Source organism: Daktulosphaira vitifoliae, unplaced genomic scaffold, assembly GCF_025091365.1.
Source record: "Daktulosphaira vitifoliae isolate Bord-2020 unplaced genomic scaffold, ASM2509136v1 Scaffold_4, whole genome shotgun sequence".
Taxonomy (NCBI): domain Eukaryota; kingdom Metazoa; phylum Arthropoda; class Insecta; order Hemiptera; family Phylloxeridae; genus Daktulosphaira; species Daktulosphaira vitifoliae.
In genome coordinates, this window is record NW_026099575.1 from 32730328 (window position 1) to 32752990 (window position 22663).

Consider the following 22663-nt stretch of genomic DNA (forward strand, 5'->3'; position numbering starts at 1 on the left):
CATATCTGTTTCAACAGAAGTCAACCATTTCATCATTGTCCGAATGAAAGTCATACTGTTAATAAAAATTAAAAAAGTTAATAACATTGTTTGCTTTGAGCGGATTNGAAGTCAACCATTTCATCATTGTCCGAATGAAAGTCATACTGTTAATAAAAATTAAAAAAGTTAATAACATTGTTTGCTTTGAGCGGATTAAATTTTTGAAAATTGCAGTCTCAAAAATCAAATCGTATATATAAAATGATAAGACGTGACAGTATTAATACATTTATAATTTTATAAATACTAAAGCTAATGGCTAGAGAAAGTTAATTTTTTACATACCTGTGACATTGTCTCCAAAATTAACTGTCTTGGTCAAAGATATGATATTATAACGAGTTTTAAAGATTCTATAGATACTTGAGTGTAAGCAAATATAAAATATTATTTTAATAATTAGCACAGAATGAAACAAAAAATTATCACTCATATACTCAGAATCAAACTAAATAGAAATTTTTTAGCTTCGATGCGAAGCTAATTATACAATTGATGTGTTTTTTTTTGTCTGTTGCCACCTTTTCTCAGCTCTCACTGGACCGATTTCTTTCAATAATACGTCAAAAGATCACAAATCGTATCTAGTTGAAGATATTACCCTTAAAAATTGAAAAATTTTCCCTCGTTGCCCGCAAATAGGGGAAATATCCAAAAAAATTACAATTAAAAAAATCGGTAAATTTTGACATTTTTTTCACTTTTTTTTTTTAAAACTGCCATAACTTTTTCAAATATTAACAAATCAAAATAATATTTTTTTTATATTGAAACCTTAGGTAATTTTCTTTTTTTTTGATATCATTTTTTTTGAAAATCTAACACTTATTCTGCTCACAGGGGGGATTTAAAATAGCAACTTTTTTACAAAAACTAACTTTTTCAACTTAATTTTTGAAAATGTTCCGGAAATACTGCGTCCTTTAAACATATATCAAATTAAAGCTTATTTTATGTACTATAAAATGAAAAAAAAAAATTTGTCCCGACACTTTATCTTCTGCATGTAAACGGTTGCCGTAGTTAAAAAAACACTATTTTTGTGTTAAAATTTTCGATTTTCGATTTTTAATTTTCAACTTAAAAATGCTATAACTTTTCGAAAAATGCATGTATCAGCACAATTTTTTTTTTCTAAATACATTATAAGTACATCTTCCATTTGACATACTTTTTATTAAAATTAGACAATTTCCCCTTATATAGGGGGGGTTCAAACTTTGAAACATTGTATAAAAAATAGAACTTTTTCAACTGAACTTTTGAAAATGTTCCGGAAATACTGCGTCCTTTAAACATATATCAAATTAAAGCTTTTTTTATGTACTATAAAATGAAAAAAAAAAATTTGTCCCGACACCTTATCTTCTATGTGCAAATGGCTGTCGAAATTATAAAAAAAATGTAATATTTGCGATAAAAATCACCTTTTATAACGATGTTTTTTTTTTTAAAACTGCCATAACTTTTTCAAATATTAACAAATCAAAATAATATTTTTTTTATATTGAAACCTTAGGTAATTTTCTTTCATTTGATATCATTTTTTTTTGAAAATCTAACACTTATTCTGCTCACAGGGGGGATTTAAAATAGCAACTTTTTTACAAAAACTAACTTTTTCAACTTAATTTTTGAAAATGTTCCGGAAATACTGCGTCCTTTAAACATATATCAAATTAAAGCTTATTTTATGTACTATAAAATGAAAAAATAAAATTTGTCCCGACACTTTATCTTCTGCATGTAAACGGCTGCCGTAGTTAAAAAAACCCTAATTTTGTGTTAAAATTCTCGATTTTCGATTTTAAATTTTCAACTTAAAAGTGCTATAACTTTTCGAAAAATGTAATTATCAGCAAAAATTTTTTTTTTCTAAATACATTATAAGTACATCTTTCATTTGACATACTTTTTTTTTAAATTGGACAATTTTCCCATATATAGGAGGCGTTCAAATCTTGTATGTAATACATAAATTTGAGTTAGCTTAAATAGCCAATTTTTTAGCTTCGATGCGAATTTTTTATATGAAAATACTAATTTTTAATAATATTAAATTTAGAAGTGATAGAAAAAGTCTAATTGCAGATTTGAAAACATCGCGAAAAGTTGATTTAGAATAGTATATTTTTGTTACTGATGAAAGTTCCTTGTAGTTCAGTGCATTTATTTATAGTAACAAACAGTTTTATTGAAATTTATTGTATCAAGCCCTTTAAATTTTTAGACACGTAAAAATAAAGCAAAATACAACTTCTTTATTATTTTTATAATTTCTCCGTATAAATTGCAATACTAAATTATTGAATATCAATTTCATACTAAATTTAATAATTATAATTAGTATTTATTCATATATTATATTTTAAAATCAAAGACCTACTAATCAGGATATAATCAAAGAAATAAGAGTTAATGTTGCTTTTGGAATAATCCACCAATTTCTCTAAATGAAACACTATCAACAGATTTGCATCGAAGCGTTTCTTATGATAGTGATTTTAATCACTGTCAAATATCATCTATACTTGTCCAATCTTTGCCTTGTCTACACTGTGCCTCGACCCCACTGTGCTACCGTTTTTTTTGTTTTAAGGAATTACTGAATACAAGTAAAATGATTTTTTATTTTAAGTACATAGAATGATATACACATTCACATAAAAACTCAATATGTAATATACTTCATGTATATGTTAATTATAGTAGAAAAATCTTGTAATGCAGCTATTTATGAGTTTCACAAACGATTGTTAAACTGACAAAATTGTATCAAGAAATTAAATTGTTAATTCCTAAGACAAATAAAATATTTTTTTAATCATTTAATATACTTTAAAGTAACATATAAAAATTTAACATTTCAGCAAAATTAATATTTTTATTTTTAAGCAATAAAAGTGATACAGATCACATATATAGTTTTTTTTAATAATTAAGCTGTGTATGAAAATTATTCATAAAAAAAAAATTATTTATTTAAATGTATAAAAAAATATTAAAATATAAAGACACGTTTTAAAGTGGAGTTTGCAATAAAAATTATAAATTGCTCTTTATTTTGATGAAATATTGCTTATTCAAACATTTTCTTTACTTTTAACGTTTGAATTGATAAAGTACTATTTTGTTACTTTTTACCGATGTGCTATTGTTGGAAAAATTCCATTCTTTCCAGTAACTTAATGTTTTTTTTTTAACTTATTCTATTAATATTCAAATTCGTAAACTCCGAATAACTTTCCTAAAAAGGGGTTAAAATGTTTAATAAGAACTCACCAGAGCTGAAACAGCAATACTTTATTTTAGGAAATATATGTCTTGTTTGTTCGGCTAAAAATTAATGTGGTACAATATTTTCTTTATACTACTTGTTCTTCCCTGTTCCAATTATTCAATGGTGGTTAGATCTAACAAATATAATTTACAAGACGAGACATCATAATTTACCAATGACTTGCTCTTTGATGTATTCAAATTACCCTTAATCTTGACAAGCTAATATTATCATAATAATTTTGAAGATTGTATTCAATGAAGTGTTAAATTATTACGGAAACATGTAATATGTATAACAGCCGTTTACTTTTTAGAATTTCAAGTTCAATGATTGAATATAATGGTAATTATACATCAACAAAATAAAAATCTTGCTCATTTATATATTTTCATACATACGTTATCAAAGAGTATTTAAATTTTCAAAGAGTTTTCTTTAATTCGGAAATACTTTACATCACAATTATTTATAAAAAGTATCCCAAAAGTAGAATTTTAACCAAATTAATGAAAATTTTCTTTAAAGATAAACTTTATAGATCTAAACGTAGATAATCATAAAATGTAGCGATGTTACAATATTATAAAGACATTATGAATTTGTGCTTTGACAGTTTAATACGATTTTCATTTTAATCTCGATTAAAGGATATAAGTTAGCAATCTCTTACACTGATATTAAAGGGTTCGATTACCATAGAAATTAAGTTTGTAAATACTGTACATTGAACCCACAAGGGAATCGAAAACGTCAGTTGTATCAAACACATGAATGACACCGTTAATTAATTTATTAGTTTCTGGGAAATTGTTCAGGCTGGAAAAAAGTACGTAATTCAATTATTAAAAAAATTAAATGGTAAACGTCCTTCACTAACGTATATTCAATGGTACCTTCTTTTTAGTTATGCATAATCAATAACTCATAGATAGCTTAACTTTATATATAATTATGTCTCAATTTTATTACTCGACAGCTAAAATATCAATAAATGGACTGAATTGGAATGACGAAATGGAGCCGAATCGATGGAAATTTTAAAAATTAATCTATTTTTTAATTATATAAACTGTAACTGTTGGTTATAAAATAAATAAAATAATCAAATCCTATTGAAAAGTTAGTGGTTCGACTTTAAAACTGACGTATACTGCAAAAGGTTCGATTTAAACATTTATTTTAATAAGTTTTTCAAATCAAACACATACACTCTTATTTTATTTATAAATACGTCTATAAGAAAGATATTTTATACTTGAAATTATTAGATTGATAAAAGAAGTACAAATTTATGAAATCATAAAAAATTATTAATGATTTTTGTAAAAAAGTAATAAATTTCATATGAATTAGGTTTTATTTAAATGCATTTTTTATGTTTTGATAGTATTTATTGATTTTTAGAGATCTTCGAATAAAATATTTTATATCAAATCTCGTGTCTTTTGTATAAATTGAAAATAAGCTGTGATATAATTTAGTATTTATTTAGCATTTGTTTTCGATGTTTACTAGTAACTTAAGTAAAGGTTATTATTTCCGATGCAAGTTTAGTCAAATTGAAGAGGATTATAGTTTCAAGTACCCCTTTACTTTATAACTTTAAAATCTTTTAATGTAAAACATTTGCATTAATTTGAAACAAGAAAAATAAACTATAGTGTATTGTTATAAACGTGGCAGGAAACGGTACGCATAGAATCATTATATTCAAAAGGCTTATATGGACCAACATTACAACAACTTTCTTACAGTCGTATTAAACATGTTTCCTTTATTCCTTTTGTGACCGGATAAATAATCTTATTATCAGGAGGTAGAGCTTTAGAACTGCGTTGAAAATAAAAAAGAGAAAGAGGGAGAAACTGTAAAAGAGAAATTAACTGACACCTCCGGGACTTAATGGCAAACAATGAAAGACGCTGTAATTTCCAGTGCTTTTCTGCAGTGGCATTTTAGCCACAATCCGTAATTCCTTGAATTTTCCAATATTATACAATTAAAAAATAGTTAACAATAAGATACTTATTTTGGAGTTATTATTAATTGATTAGCAAGTTGCGAATTTTCAAACATTCAATTTAGTTCAAACATAGCAATAATACAAGTGAATTTTTAAAAATTAGATATAATATTTCCAATATTTGTTTTATTTTATATAAATCAAATATTTTCTTATTTATAATGCAGGTTAAAACATTAATTAAAGGTAATTCTATATTGTTGTACACATTGTCCAGTTTTATTTTGTTATTGATAATGTTCAAGTGTTACTTTTAAGTGAAAAAGAAAATAATCACCACCTAATACTCATTGAATATACGGATTTATCAATTCGGAAATCTCGTGGTACAATTAATTATCGTTATTTACAGCATTGTGTTTTAGCCATCAGGTCACAGCCACCGATTTGATGAATGATCATTGGGCACACAAGGTCGATCTAGATAAATGTGACGTGCTGTCTATGAATATCACGTGAACAATCAAATGGACAAGGCTGTTTCAATGGAAGCCACGTTTTTAGCTATTTGTTTATTTTGTACATAGTCCAAAGCAATATAATCACGTTTGTTCTTTAGAACTTGAATGTAAAATTACGAAAAGTGAAAATTCATAAATATACCAGGTATTTTATTTTGTCAAATTCAGTATTGCCCAACAATAAGATACACTATTGGTACAATTCATTCGTGCAACAGTAGTTCACCTAGTTTATTCTATCACTGGAATATCAAAAAATAAGAATTGCACGGATATTAAAATATTAATATTATTAATATTTTAACTATGTTTCATTAGAGAGTTAAAAAAAATGCCAAAAAGGACTTCCTAGGTAAGGATAGCATTGTTTATCCAGTATACGTACTTGTGTGATATTAATATTAAATTAACATGTATTAGTTGATCATGAAGTTTTGAAACAAAAAATAATAATTTATGTAGATATCTCTGAAAAATAAGTTGAATAAATGATAGACGAGATCGTAGTAGTTTAAATTTACTATAATATAAACTCTGTTTCCATACAGTAAAGTAATATGAACAAAAAATGTATGGTTTATTGTAAAATGTGAATTAATTTTTTCTTTAAAAATAATTTAGATTTTCTCTTCATTCTATCGTTACAATATTTAATTTATTTTATCAACAATAAAAAAAAATTTAATATAAGTTTAAGGCTGAAGACGAGCTCAGAAATGACTTATTTGTATTAAAAAACGCATTTAGCTTAGTCATTTAATCGTCCAGTTCCAAAATAAAAAACCAGTACAGACGGGACCTGTACAGTGACGACTATTATAGATAAAAATCTGACAGTGATTAAAATCACTATTATCAATCCTGCAATTCGATTGGGTTTTTGAAAGTTTGATTAAACGTATAACATAGTTACGCTGATGAGAGGAAATTCTATAGCCTCCCTTAAATATATATTTATTAAATGAATACTTAAGTTTATAAAAACCCTTCCTTATAATATTTATATTTAACAAAACTCAAATTTTATTAACTTTTTTTTTAGAAAGTTATTTTTTAAAATGGAGGTGCAAAACAAGAGGTAATTTTGTGGTAATTAAAAATATTCCATTTTTGACCTACATGTATTTTATTTTGAACAGAAATACTAGAAATATACATGACGATTCCTCAAATTACAATTTTATCAATATCTTTTAAAAAATATATAATAAACCTATTTTTACCAAAGTTTTATATTTTATTATATATAATGAAAAATTTATTTAATAGTGTTTAAACTTAACTCAATACAAAAACAAAATATTACAACTTAATAATGCAATAGCTTTTAAATCACTTATTTAATATTATATCTTAAAAAATACTATTAGTATATTAGAGAACAGCGAGAATGATTTTTATCACTAATAAAAGGAAAAACTATGTTCTTCTCTGGTATATTTACTAGCAACCGATCGCCAAAGTAGACAAATTTCAGCTGCCATTTATCTGTTATATTCATGAATTGACATTTATGTACTACTATTCAAATATTTTCTGGTAACATAGAAAGTACTAATGAAAAAATTATACTTATTATATAACAAGTTCAATTAAATGAAATGCCATATTCCATTAAAATATGATGAAAAAATTTAAAGCTTGAACATTTTTCCAGCAATGATGCATAATCATAAAGAAACATTACTAAAATTTACTTTAATTGTAAAAATTTAAAAAAAGAATAAGTTTTAAATCTAAAATTAAGACTAACTACTAATCAGCTTTATAAAAAATTCCAGTTTGCAATGAATAATAATATTCTTAAAGTTAGTAGTATAGTAGATTTTCCGCATTATTTTATAACGATATATAAATTATACATAACGAACATAACGAGGTCGATATTTATGTAAATAACTTATATAGCTACATAATTAATTACTATAATGTCATTAGATAAGTTTTCTATCTCTACTTTATGTTCACGGATCAAACTCCACGTAAATTAATAGAAAAATTGTGAGAATCGTTGGATTTTTACTTTTTAATAATATAATTTTAGATGAAAATTAAAATATTATTATTTCTTAGAGTATAAAATTATTTTTGTTACATAATTAATATTCAGATTATACATTATACTGTTCATTCTTACAAAGTTTTATTTTACTTTATATAGTTTAAATAAAGTCTAAAATATCTTTCTCTTACCGACATTGAGTATATTATATATTTTTCTTTTCAAGCTGCACTATGAAAAAACAATTTTTTTTGAATATTCAATAAATTATTTATAAATATTTTAAGAAATTATTTTTTCACTATGCTAAATATTGTCGCGAACAAATTTTCCGTTCCACCCTAATGAATGTTGTGTACATAATTTTAATAACTTCTACGGTAAAACTTTCTGTCTTTTAACGCGTACAATAATTACACACTGTAATACACCACGTGTTTTCCACATAATAATAGTACAATAGTTTTAAGTATCCCTCCCTTGTATTCATACACGAAAACTGCAGAATTAAATATTATTACGAAGAGGTATATGCGATAACAAGAGTTTGTTTTGCCCTTTACCAGTTACTTAGAAAATATAATGAAAAACTTTTGTTGCTAAACAAAATCTATGTATTAAACTTGTAAAATACCTAACCATTTTCTCTACATGTATTAACCTTAATGCTAAATTATGACTAAAACTTATATTCTTCAAATAGTTTACATAAGTATATGAACCGATAAATTTAAATAGATAAACCCGTTTTCAACTTTGGAAAACTGTGGCAAGATAATGAATAGCGTTAATCAATAATATTTATAAACTTATTACACGTACTAAATATTAATTCGAACTTTTTAATTTTTAAATAATATATTTATACTTAAATATATTAATATTCCCTTAATTCTTATTTATTTAGAACAATTAAGAGCATTTGGGCAATGCTGTTTGCAGCAAATAAAGAAATCTGAGAGTTTTGAAAGTCATTGCACTGTCGTTCGGCATTGAACTCTAATAATAACAATAACTGTTGTGATATTTGCCACACGGAGTTTAATTAACTATAAATTAGGATTGAGAATACTTATGAAATCATATAAAATAATGATACAAGTGTGTGAACTCATTAAACAGTTTATTTTGCTGTTATCGTAACCGCCAAACTGTTTGGGGGGCCCATATAAAATAGGAAATGTAAAAAAATTAAGTAATTTTAATTCTCTAATAACCAGTACACGCTACTGAGGCATTTCTTCGTCTGTTTCTGAAGTTGTTGGTGTATTATGCTAACTTACTAAGTTTGTATTCACCATACTGCAGTTTTAAAAAGATACAAATAAACTCTAAAATTCCAAGGCCTCAAAAAATCTCAAGTGATCGTGATTCAAATAATGTTTATTAGTTTGGGAGCTTATATTTCCCTCGAGGGTGAGAGCATAGTGGTAGATGTTGCCAAAATACTGTTACTAACCATTTGTTGAATCTCGTCTTTCGTATTATTAATGTAAAAGTATATTTTTAAAATGAACTTGGAGCACATCTGTAAATTAATATTTAATGAATAACTTATTCATTGATTGGTCTTATTGAACACAAAATAAACTTAATAAGCCTATTTATACAGCTACTATAATACTAACATTACTTTTTCAAATGTCTATGTTATTTTTAGCTACAGTAATATTCTGATAAGTTTGTGTACAATATTATTTGAAATTCTTTTTAATATTTATATCCTACAGCGTTAACCACAGGAGCATGATAACGTATTCAATATAAAAATAGTTTTGTGTTAGACCTTAGAAAACAGATGAATCTTAAAATATTTAAATAAATATCCAAAAGTTTTGTTTATTTTATGAATACAGTTAAAAATCCTAATCATAAAATAATTGAAAGTCAAAAATATTTTAATTATTGATCAACTTTATTTAAGCGAATTAATTATACAATTTTTATAAATAATTAACTTACCAATTTATTAAATTACTGATTAAGTTTCTCTAAAGTTAGTGACAGGTTTAGTTTTAATCATACAAATTTATGTTAATAATATTTGTATCATTAGTGTCGCATAATACAAATTTGAATTGTAATAAATTATTAAAGTACAAGAAGTTTCATAAGAAGGTAGTCTATATGCCTAAACATACGACCCAGCTAATTATTTGAATTAACACTTACATTATACAATTGTTTAGTGATTAAAATGGTCTAAATTTAAATCTAATTGTTTTGTTAAATATTTTCAGATATATTAATTAAGACTAAATTTAGCTAAAACATCGTTTTGTTAAATAACATCAAAACAAAGACGTGTGTTAAAAAAATTATCGTCATGCTAACTTTTGAAAAAAATGTCTACATTATTTGGCATTGTTTACAGTTTTAGATTTCATTTAGCATTTGTAAATTCATAATAAAATTCGTACACATTAGTTTTGAATTCAAAGATAAAAGTTTTGCAAATTATTTGTTTGTTGTATTATTGTATCATAATAATATAATAATTCGAACGATCAAAAAAAAGTACAGTCACTGAATGGCTTTTTCAGATTGTTATTTTTCTAAATAAAAATAAATTAATAAAAACAGGCAATGTATAGGCCAGTCCACTTATTTCTAATCAGCTTATAAACAGAAAATTGATTTTATTCGTGTTATACGTTTGCACATGGAACAAATTTTCAAACAAAAGTTAATTTTCTTTGCCACGGCTGTGCAATACATAACAATTGATTAGCGGATGTTTTATAAGAAATCTTGTGCACAATTCTGCTAACTTTGTAGTAAAAATTTATCCTAATAAAAATCCCGATAATCTCAAAAACTCATTTAATCTCCTTGCAATCGTTAGGACATTAGTTACCACTTGAGCATCGATTCTAATTGTTTATTTATGTCCAATAGTTTCTCCAACTTCTATTATCGTTAATTCAATTATGAAATCGAAAGCGCAATCGAATCACGTGTCCAACGTTCGATAACGACTATATCTTTTACTGTTGCTTATCTAGAACTATTTAATTTAGCTGGTTCCATATAATAAACACGTGTACGTCTCGAGATTTTAATGCGTTTAAAAATAAAGTTTACTACAAAAATAAGATTTATCCCTCGTGCATATTCGAGGGGAAAGAAATACGACTTTAATAAAATGTTCAATGAATTGGTCACGGTCGCAGTATCCTTTAAGAGAAGACAAAATACTTCTCAACGGTTCTGTGTAGCATCCTGCAGGAGTGCGACCAAAAGATATAGTGCGTTAATGCGTAACTCCGTGTTATATGACGCGTAGCCGAACGAAACGTAATCGCTGCTGGGCCACCACCGAGTTATTTCTAACGGACCAACACCTCTACGGTGTAACCATAACTTGTCCACCACCTAAACCGTTTCCGTTGGTGACATATCGCACACCAATAGCAATCGCAGCGCTTTTACTGCGATAGCTTGGATCACACTCTACATGCCTGTCGGAATCATATTCGATACATTGGTGGTGGACTAAGGTTTGCACATAAGGTCGTATTGGCATCTCGTCAACTACCGACTTAAGTCGGGAACGAATCACAAATCATGAAGCGAACGGGACTTCAAAGTGTTAAAGTCTTTTAAGAGTTTAATTTTGAGTTTGCCTGGAACGTTTTGTACGGTTTTAAGCAATAAAATACTTTGGTCGCAATGTAAAAGAACACATTCTGACGAATTCATCCAAAAGCATTTGGAAATCTCGAATTTGAAAGTGTACAAATTATAGTTTTTTTTTTTTTTGTACAAAATTAAAAATTTCATCAAAATAAATGTTAGTTCGTATCCCGTTTTGTAGCTTTTACACTGCATTGTTATTATTTGAATTAATGTCTCTATGTAATATTTAAAATAATTATAAAATATAAAATCAGTATCAACAAAATTAGGACTTAAACCCTAACGATTTTCAATATCTACTTAAAATATTCTAATAGTTGCTGATTATTATATGTATATATTCGAAAAAATTTGAACACCGAGGTGCTTAGTTTTAACGTTGACGTATGGTTATCAATAGTAAAAAATCTGAAATAAATTTAAAAACTCAGGCTATTAATAATCATATACAATAACGTTTTTATGTTTAAAATCACATTGATTTTTTTGAAATTCAACTAAAATTTATGAATTTTTAGCAATTGTTTTTTGTAACGTTGAAATTTCTCACGTCTTTGAATACCAAGGTTAAAAATGATTTGCTATCACTGCAAGTATAAATACCTAAGCGTACTTACCACACGAAATTATATACTTTGAAAATAATGAATTCGGATTAAGAGATTTGCGTAATAATTTGAGGTTCGTAATTCAAGAGTGTGTATTCTGAACTCATTCATCTCATGGTCACTTATAAATGTTGCTACCTATTGTTGAATAAGTTTAACTTATTACTTACACTTGTTTTTATCAAGCTTTAATATTCAGTAAAGTTCCCATGTATATATATATATATATTATATAAAATCACTAAAGTACAATTCATATTTGAGCATATGTCATCCCGGATGTTGGCGTGTATCGTTAAAATACATTAATATATTAAAGCGCTTAATAATAAAATGGGCAACATTAAAATTCAATGGACGGGATATAAGCAGGCCTACGGCTGAATATTATAGTCCATAGTTTGATTTTGAATTAAAAAACGAAATGTATCACCTGTGATTATGCCGGGTGCCTTTTAAACCGTGACGCTTAATGACCCGACGACTTCTGTGTACTGTACTACAGCATACTTAGCCATGATACGCTGTGCTGTGGCCGCGAAGCAATAATAAAACGCTGTAGCGCATTAAAAACGAATTTCGGAATCCGGTGAATGACACGGTCCGAAGATTTGTAATAGGCCGAACCTGGTTTAATAGCCATTTCATTGGACAAAAAACATAGAAATAATTCAAAAATACCATACAAATGGTAAAACACCTTCTATTCGTACAAATGGTATAAAATAGTGCTGTATGTATATGACAGCTTAAATTGTATATTTCAAGTTAACCTTTAAAATGATCTAAGGTGTCTACTACCGTCTACAGTACCCTAATATTTTGTAACGACCTACAGTCAACGTGTACAATACTTCATGTATTCTGACAGCTATTTTTAACACTAATAGGCCTTGTGATAATTTTTAAGAACGAGGAAAAAAGTTAAAAATAGACTACAAAAATTGATTTTCAAAAATCTATGCGATGTTATTTCAAAACATTTTTAACCGTAAAAGGTTGAATATTGTGTATTTATTTTAAATTCAACTTTTTACTTAGTTTTAAATCGGTCGCTTATCATGATATACTATTTAATACTACTATAGATATTAAAACAAAAACTATTACTTAAAAGTTTATTAATTTTTATACGAATTTATAATTTTCGGCTTCTATAGTTTGGTCGGTGACGCATCAAAGTGTAGCTTTTGAAGTTCGGTTCTGAACCCGTGAGCTGTTGATTTTTTACCGTCTTCTCTGCAGAACCGGATTAGAGGACCCACGAGCTTAAGGAGCCCATCTCAAAATTGTCTAGTCTAGTCTTGATTAGTGACTAGATTTTCTGATATTTTTTATTTGCTTATCACTTCTTTTGTGGTAACGATAATTCCATAGAAGGGCCCATCTTAAGGTACCAACACGAAACCCATATAGGTCTTAATCCGGTTTCCTTCTCTAGCATAAAAAATAATACTATTAGCTTATACAATATTCTTCAATATAAAAATGTTTAAGTAAAAATAAATATGACTAATCATTAAAAAACAAAATCTGTCTTGTGAGTTACATCTTACCAGAGTTCCGTTTGTATTTTTATAGAGAAACCTTAAAGTTCATTGTAATAGAGATCGTTTTTATTTTAAACCAAACTGTTTGTTACATACTGTAAAAACAATTTTTTACATATTATAATATATTTATTTTTACATTACACAATTAGTCAATAAAATATTTATTGCATAAAAATAAATAAATATACTCATAATTAAATATTAATTAACCGTTATTATTAATTCATACTTTAAAAACGTAATTAAATAGGTAATTTTTCAAAAATGTTTAATTATAAATAGGTAATAATTCATATTAATTATTATTATTAAAAATATTAATAAATTATTAACTTTTTTTTTTTCAAAGAGTTACCTTATAAATAATGAATAACTATATACAAGGTGTTCAGTAAATAAGGAAACATGTCAGTTGTTACAAACAATGAAAATAATAGAAACCCATTTCCTTACTTAATGAACACTATATAATTATAATTAACTATAACTATAATTATTTTTTTTAATATTTTTAGTTAGAACAAAAAAGTCTTAGTTTATTTGGTATACACACTATGAATAGTAGAATCATTTTGTATAATTCTATAGTAAACTCACAATACCGTATTTAAATAATTACACACAACTTATAAGTATATATTTTTTAAAGAAGTTAACCAATTTTTTTTATGCTATTAATATATATATATAACCATTCTTAAATGGTTGACAGTTGGAATTACACCAATTGCTAATATTTGTTTATTGCTAAGAATATTAGTTTTTGTTTATATCTTGCACAATAAATAATTATAAAAAAAGGTTGCACGAGGTTTTACCTTAGAAACATGATGGAAATTAGTTGTGACATTTTCTGATACACGTACTCTACACTTAATCTATGTATGGACTGGTTTTGGCATCTAAAATGCATATTATATTGTTATAGAATATAAATACAACTGCTACCGTATTTTATATCTGAATATTTAATCATAGAATGAACATAGAATTTTTAAGTAATAATAGTTTACATACTATACCATTGTTTATATATGTTAGTGGCTGGTAGGCAGCGATTATTTATGGGTTATGCAATTCATGTATATAAATCAATTATTAAACGCACGGATCGAAAATGTCTTCAAACCAAGCAAACAAAACGTTTGTTTGAATTTCAGTATTTTGTTTAAAAATTTCTTTCTCGTACCTTGAAATTAATTAATTTCAATGTAATGAAATCAAATAATTTATAACTAAAATCTCGGGAGAGAGAAACTAAATATTTTAGTTAATTAAAGGATACATGATAAATTCATATTAATTCATAAATATTTTATTTTAAATACCGCTTTAAAAATCACAAAAATAAACAGTATTTTAGAAGTATAGATTTTATAAATATTTCACGTTTTGAAATCATCTATAACACTGTGACACTTTCTTAAGAAAATTGCTCTTTTTCATTTTGGTGATTTTTATCAATGTTCTATTCTATTTCTATTATCTAATCAAATATGAAAACAATTACTTGAAAAAGGCAACAACTTTTTACATTTATTGTTTAATTATAAAAAAAAATTTTCTTCACAAATTAATATATTGTTATTAAACAGGGTGTTCAGTAAGGAAACGGGTCAATTAACAACTTATTAATAATTGTTATAAACAATGAGAACAATAGAAACCCGTTTCCTTACTTACTGAACACTCATTATATTATTATCATTATTTGTCATCTGATTTGAAATAAAAATTAACTTTTCATCTTATAATATATTATAACCATTTAATAAATTAAAAATACGAAATTTTAAAAGTATTAACTAATATATAAGACATTAATAAATTAAAGATGTAAACTAATTAGTTTTCAAATATTTAGTATTTGTAAATATAATTAGTTTACATTTTTAGAAATATAATAAGTCATACTGAATAAATTTGTATTAGAACCGAAATATTATTATTGTAGTTTAATTACTCACTTTGAATTCTAAATATTTTAATATAATTTAATATTATTTTGTTTATAACTTTTTATAATATACATTTTATTACATATATATATTAAATAATTCTATTATGTTACACTGTGTAAATATAATATGCGTAACTTAAACACATATTATATTTAAAACATATCTATATTTCAAAACAAGACTAACCCAAATCCAAAAATTATGATTTTGAGGTTATTACATTTTTGTACGCGTTATTAAAATTAACCAAAACTTTATCAACAAAATTTTATTACGATGACCCATTCATATTTTATAAGAGCTTTAAGAGCTCAAGTCATAACATAAATTTGCGCCAAAAAAATCAATACTTGACATAATTTACTTTAAAAAATAAACTAATGGTAAATTAACTATTTAGTTTCTAGTGTGGATCAATATTACTAGTATACTAACTTCTATTTAAATTTTTTATTAAAAATTAATACATCTTTCTAAAATTCTCAAGATGTGACTTACGGTTGTTTAGTTCTGAGGTAAAGATATTTGAATATTATACAAGGATATTTTTAAGGAATAATTAAATATACAATGCAAAATTAAACTGAAAGACTCAAATTAAGTAATTGTGATAACGATGATCAGTTTTGACTCAATTTATAAAGAATCATATTGAAATTTGTGATAAACTGAGGTATATTATTATTCGTTAACTTATAAACAACTTAATATAATAAGTAATGCTATCTAGCGGTTTGAAAACGCTTTTGGATAAAAGTAAAACGACGATTATTTGTTAACATTTTCATTATATTGTCACATNGTAATGCTATCTAGCGGTTTGAAAACGCTTTTGGATAAAAGTAAAACGACGATTATTTGTTAACATTTTCATTATATTGTCACATAAAATTATTTTAATTTTATTTTGACAACAATTTAAAAAATGTTTACCTATTAACATTTTAGAAATACATTTTTGAACACTATATTTTTATGGCATTAATCAATTATTAATAAGATTATTCCAAAATTTATTGACTTCTTAAAATAATTAAATAACAATTATGTAGCTGACAATTAACGCATATAAATGAATACACATATTTTCTTAAATTCTATATTAATCGACCTTTGGATATTCAAATTTAAAGTTACAAATGTTGAAAATTAAATCAAATCATCCGGTAACAAAGCCTTTTCCAAGGTACTTTACTAAAATAGGTAAGGGTAAAAAAAAATACATTTTTCAATTTTAATTTGTTTAAATGGTGAAAAAAATTATGAATATTAATAATATACAGAGTAATTCTTTTATCATAAATCACTTATTTAAACAAAAAATAAAAATGTTTTTATTTTATCTTAGTTAAATACTTTTCTCAATTTATCAACCATTAGTATTTTATAAGTGTGTTCACTAAATTTTTTTGATAGTAACAAACATAATTGACTATTTTATTTACTATATAATAATCCAATTGAAAAAATGACTGGTTAATAACAACTTAGGCGAATATTTCATAAGTTATTTGTATGCGAGAGGAGTCTGATAATTATGTAGTGATAAAAATATGCTATTATAAGTATATTTTTAATGGATGTTCCTTATTACATTTAAATGTACATAAATATGCCAACACAAGCACCATCCGGTATGGTCTAGTGGCTAGGATACCTGGCTCTCACCCAGGAGGCTCGGGTTCGATTCCCGGTACCGGAAAAATTTTTTTGCAATCCTAAAATACTATTAATAATAAATATTTTTTTTATTATTTTATGATATACAATAAATAAATAGTGTTTATAAGATATATTACTACAGTTTTATACCTAAAATAGTTCATGTTTAAAGAATATGAAGTCTTGTAGAGTATTTTTTGTCTATATAAAGACAAATTTTTTAAATAAAAATATAATTTATTATATAATAAAGCATCTATGAATTATGTTAAGATAAATGATAACATAACAAATGTTTGATTCTTCTCTTAAGTCAAAAAATTGTAACTTCACAGCATAATTTTTCATGTAGGAGAGAAAACTGAAACCTTACTCGTCTTGGTAAATACATAAGTACTATTAAGTAACTATAAAATAATTAATTGTATGTTAGTTGTAGTTCAATGAACATTTTAAACCAACTAATACCATATCAAAACATCCACCTATTTTGTAAAATGAATAGCTTATCAATTCATTTATAATAGATATGTTTACTACAAATCATTTTTCCTTTTTTGCAATAATATCTAAAAATGAATAATAGAAAATTGAATCTTATGTCTGTAATGTTATATCATTATAAGCATTAGAAATAATGATGCATTAGATATAAAAGATGAGAAATTCAACAAAATGAAATAAATGACTCGTGACTAATGGAACCAATGCATATGGTTAATTCTACTTAATAACTATGCTGGCGTCTGGTTGACTTAAATGGCTTGCCAAAAATCTTAAACGGTACATAAACTATACTCAGACTAAAAGTATGTAAAAGCATAACTGAAATAATACATAAAAGATGATAATAGGTTTAGATTTTGTTCTGATAATTCTGGAAAGAATCATACAAATCAAAAATTTCTTTCTTCTTTATAAATGGTGAATAAAATTATTAGTCAATTAATATAAGTAAAATCAACAATCAATAAATATTATATATAGAACGAAAAGAGTAATTGTAAGTATTAACGAATATAATGAGGTCGGAAATAAATTATTTTTAATTTAATTTATGAAGCCCATAAGAAAAATATAAGCACCCGAAAATACTTATTAACTAAGTATTAACTTATTAACTATTAAATTTAAGCTAAAATAATATTTTTACTAAACAGTGTATGTGTGTATTGTAACATACAGTTATTATTTGACAAAATTCTTTGCTTTGAATTATAACTAAGTAACCCTAAATAATATCAAATGTCACTGAATTTTTACTTTAATTGATATTATTTTTATGTATAGTTTTTTTTGTAGAATTTTATATTGACTAGCTTGTTTTTTTTTTTAATTGCTAATTACTTGGAGTTTTTTGCTTTAAAGAAATAATACCATTATTAAAAATCATTAAGTGTATCATTAATAAATGAATCACTATTGGATAAAACTTCATAAGTGATATTCAAGACAGTAATCCGATGTGTAGATTTCTGGGATTTTTATGCAGGTGGCGAAAAAGAAGTATTAATGTTCAGTTAACGTCATTCTAGGCCTGATGAAGAATATCTAAAATCTCAAACAAGGAACCTGTTGTATGCCAATAATTATTAGCAAGTCGCCTCATTTAAAGTCAATAGTTAGTAACTTATACGACAAATCTTCAAATAACTTCACAAACAGCGTCATATAAATATGAATAACTAATTTAAAACTTTGTTAAATATTAATAAATATAGTAATAATACTTGTTTAATATATTAGCTTAAGAAAATGAAATTAATATTAAGTAAGAACTAAGCATTTTTTATTCTACTTTTTACAAAAATGTTGTAAGTTAATAATATGGTTTTTTAGTGAAACATTATCTTAGTTTGAAATATTAAAAGTTAATAAACATTTTCATAAATATATATATATTAATTTATTATACACTTAACAACAGCTATAATTAAAAACGTGAAGATGATGGTTTTGTTGAAAGGAAATGAATAATAATAATAATAGGCTATTGAATAAAGGAACTATGGTAATTATGCTTAACGCATTAACTATACTTACATTATACAAATAGTATAATTGTTCATAGTTTAAATAACCCTTATTTGAAACAAATTTACGCATGTTAGAACTACAGGGTGTTCAGTAAGTAAGAAAATAGGCCAATTGTTACAAACAATGAGAACAATAGAAACCCGTTTCCTTACTTATTGATCACCCTACAAATTAGCCACACAAACATCTCTTTTTTAAAGTGAAATATCAAATAAATTTTGTTGTTACACAATTAATTATAATATCTTTGTTTAGAACAAAATTTTAGAATTATTTCATTAACATACCTATGATAGTAATTTTATTACATCGTAAAAAATGTCATGTTACGCAGTTCATTTTTTAATTTTCAAAAATACAAATAGTCACAGTAAAGTGAGAAAACAGTTTCCAAACCTTGAAAAAAATAATTTCAAAATATAGTTTTTCATGTATATCTTACCACTGAACAAAATTCTAGATATGTTGTTGTTTTTAATCATAACACATATCATAGTGGCGTAGTCAGAACTATTTTTCGGAAAGGGTTGACAAAATGTTTTTATTTTATAGTGAAAATTATTTTTGACGGCTATTTTTTTTTTTTGAAAATCTATTAAAAAACACAATTTTTATTAAAAAAAATACGGTCATTGTATGAATTTTGGGGAATCCTAGCCATCCTGGCAACACCACTATCATTAATCTTAAAAATTGGGTATTGATTTTTGTACAACGCAATTAGCTTTTAAATAAGATGTGACAAAGGAAATATCAATAACTATAACTTAATTAAGTCATCTTTGAAGTCGAGATTATTCAGCATTAAAATAATTTGGAAATTTAATCAAATGTATTTAATCTACTTTTAAACTGTAGTTCAAGTAAATGTTTTCTTAATTTTCCTTGAAAAAAGATAACAAATCATAACGGCTTTGTAAAAACCATTAAAATATAAATTCATCTCTAATACACCATCACATTTAATGACACACATAATAAGAATCAGAGACTACAGAAAAGGCATCAGACATTCTACGTCTGGTTGGAAAACAGGAAGTAATTCCACTCGTTGATTCGTCTAGAACATAATATTGCAATTAAATATTATTTTATGCATATGTATGTTAATAATTAGAAAACAAATCCATTAGTGTTGTGTGATATAAAGTAGTACTGTTAAGCATAAATGAATAGTACATTATCTATACTCAGGGTCGTATTAACCATTGTGTAATATAGATACTCCACCTAAGACCTACAAGAAAGAAGACCGGTAATTATTTTTGTTCTATTACTATTTAATTATAAATAACGAATTATAATAGTTTTTTGACAAATCAATTTTTTTTTATCTCAAGTCTTAAATAATACAAGTATCTTACGCTATTATAAAACGGACACATTTAAAAGAAATTTCTTAACTCAATCTTTTTTTCATTATCTTTTTAAATTAAACACTGTTTTCCATTTAATTAACAATTCGGTTACCAAGTTTTTAATTTTCTTTCATTTTGTCAGATGTAGGTGGTAACATCAACAAAATAATTTAAAAAGACAATACCGATGTTTTTAAATTTAAAATTGACAAATAAAATATACACAATAAAAAAAGAGAAAAGAATATATTAATCCTCTTTATTTTAAGTATTAAAGAATTGTATAATTTTATTATAGAGGTGAAATGACATTTTATTATTAATATACTTTTTTATCATTTACAAAATATGGAATGGAACTAACTTAAACGTTACATTTTAATCATAAAACCGATATCATTGTTTTTTAACCAGCGCTTAAAGCCGGAAAAAAATCCAGGCGGGACTAATGTCTCCAAATAGTTTTAAGCGTTTCATATATCAATTTATGTATCATGTATAATACATATAGTACACGTAATGTATGAACAGTGATTGTATAACATACTCATTTTATTTTTAGCCCTGAATAATATTCAAATTTGTAATTTGTTACATGAACAATTTAAAACACAAATAATACATTTTTAAGAATAATTAATTTTTTATAAATAGTTTAAATAGGCACACTATTCCCTTAATATTTTTACTCGTCTCTGAAAGATACTTTAATCAATTTAATCCCTGTTTTTAACTCAATTTTATTACTTATTTAATTCAAAATTTTGTTTAAACATACTTAGGTTATGTGTATGGGACAAAAAAATATGTAGTGATATAGTTCTTGCATGTGTCATCTAACCTGCGTGCGCTGCTCTATCTGTCATATAACCAAATATCTGCATTGAAAATGTTCTGCTTTCCAGTACTTCTTTTGCCGTTATTATTGACTAATTAAAGAAAAATGTTTGAATGATACATGTATTAAGTATTTAAACATCATGAGTGTTGATTTACACATCTATTATGACATTATACAACACTTTTGTAACGAACTATTCTGTAGATTTACAGTACCTCTTATCTTTATTTATTTCGTTGTTCATATCACCAACGTCGATAAGCAGACTATTATCACACAGCTAATCGCTGCATGTTGACATAAACTACAGGTGTAATAACGAATATGTGTGTTTACATACCATACACCAGTGTACCATTACAATTTATTAATAATACAGTAGTACATTTATATTAAAATTAACCATAAAAATTTGAACTATTTCTCACTATGCATTTAACACGTATAAATAGTATAAAGAATTGAAAAACGATTTTTCAGTCTAAATAACGGAAATTCATGTTTTAATAAAATTTTGTTTGGCTAGTAAAGATACTTAAATTTAAATTTTGTATTTATTTAAATAAAAGAGAATAGATATTATTTTTTTATCCGGGTAAATTTATTATATGTGAGTGGATTACACTGTTTATAATTTTTAAAACTAAGAGTGCATAACCATTGTGTGACGTGTTTTTTTTACATTACATAGTACGCCATCACTTAATCAACTAGTTACTTTTGCAGTAACAAAAATATTTCTAACTTTTTAATAAAACTTAATTGCATGGCATACGTATTTTAATTTAATAACAATTATTTTTAATAGTTACGAAATAAATCTACCATCATTTAATAACAATGAATTATACTAACATTGTCTCATTTATCTTGGTATCTAACGCAACTAATGGACAGGCAACATACGATAAAGAGTATGCAATTAACTTTTTAAAATCAGCTCTACATAGAATAATGTGAAACATTTCAAAGGATAACGAATGGGACCGTCAAGGATTATTATAGAAGATTTAGAAAACTGTTTTAAGAAAATATCGCCGACAATAAAAATGTTGATCATAAACTAAGAGAATCAATGTTGCTAATTAAGGCACGCTAATTGGTACCTAAACACCTTAATAAGCAACATTGTTTCTCTTAGTTTTTGATGAACATTTTTATCATCGGCGATGTTTTCTTAAAATAATTTTTTT

At 25.3% G+C, this 22663-nt stretch overlaps 1 long non-coding RNA gene and 1 other non-coding gene across 5 annotated transcripts; one reads left to right on the top strand and one right to left on the bottom strand.

Annotated features, from left to right (window-relative positions):
* Positions 1–12050: 12050 nt before the first annotated feature.
* On the bottom strand, positions 12051–21679 carry LOC126906071 (uncharacterized). 4 transcript variants are annotated; one of them, XR_007704178.1, is made up of 6 exons: positions 21408–21679; positions 14634–14800; positions 14430–14513; positions 13615–13703; positions 13169–13495; positions 12051–12196 (listed from the first exon to the last, which is right to left on the bottom strand). It is a non-coding gene; the product is annotated as an uncharacterized LOC126906071 (long non-coding RNA). The 4 variants fall into 4 exon arrangements; XR_007704176.1 differs by lacking the exon at positions 12051–12196 and having other exon boundaries at positions 13163–13495; XR_007704177.1 differs by lacking the exon at positions 12051–12196 and having other exon boundaries at positions 13163–13495; positions 14629–14800.
* Positions 17203–17274, top strand: Trnae-cuc (transfer RNA glutamic acid (anticodon CUC)). Its single transcript has one exon. It is a non-coding gene; the product is annotated as a tRNA-Glu (tRNA).
* Positions 21680–22663: the final 984 nt, after the last annotated feature.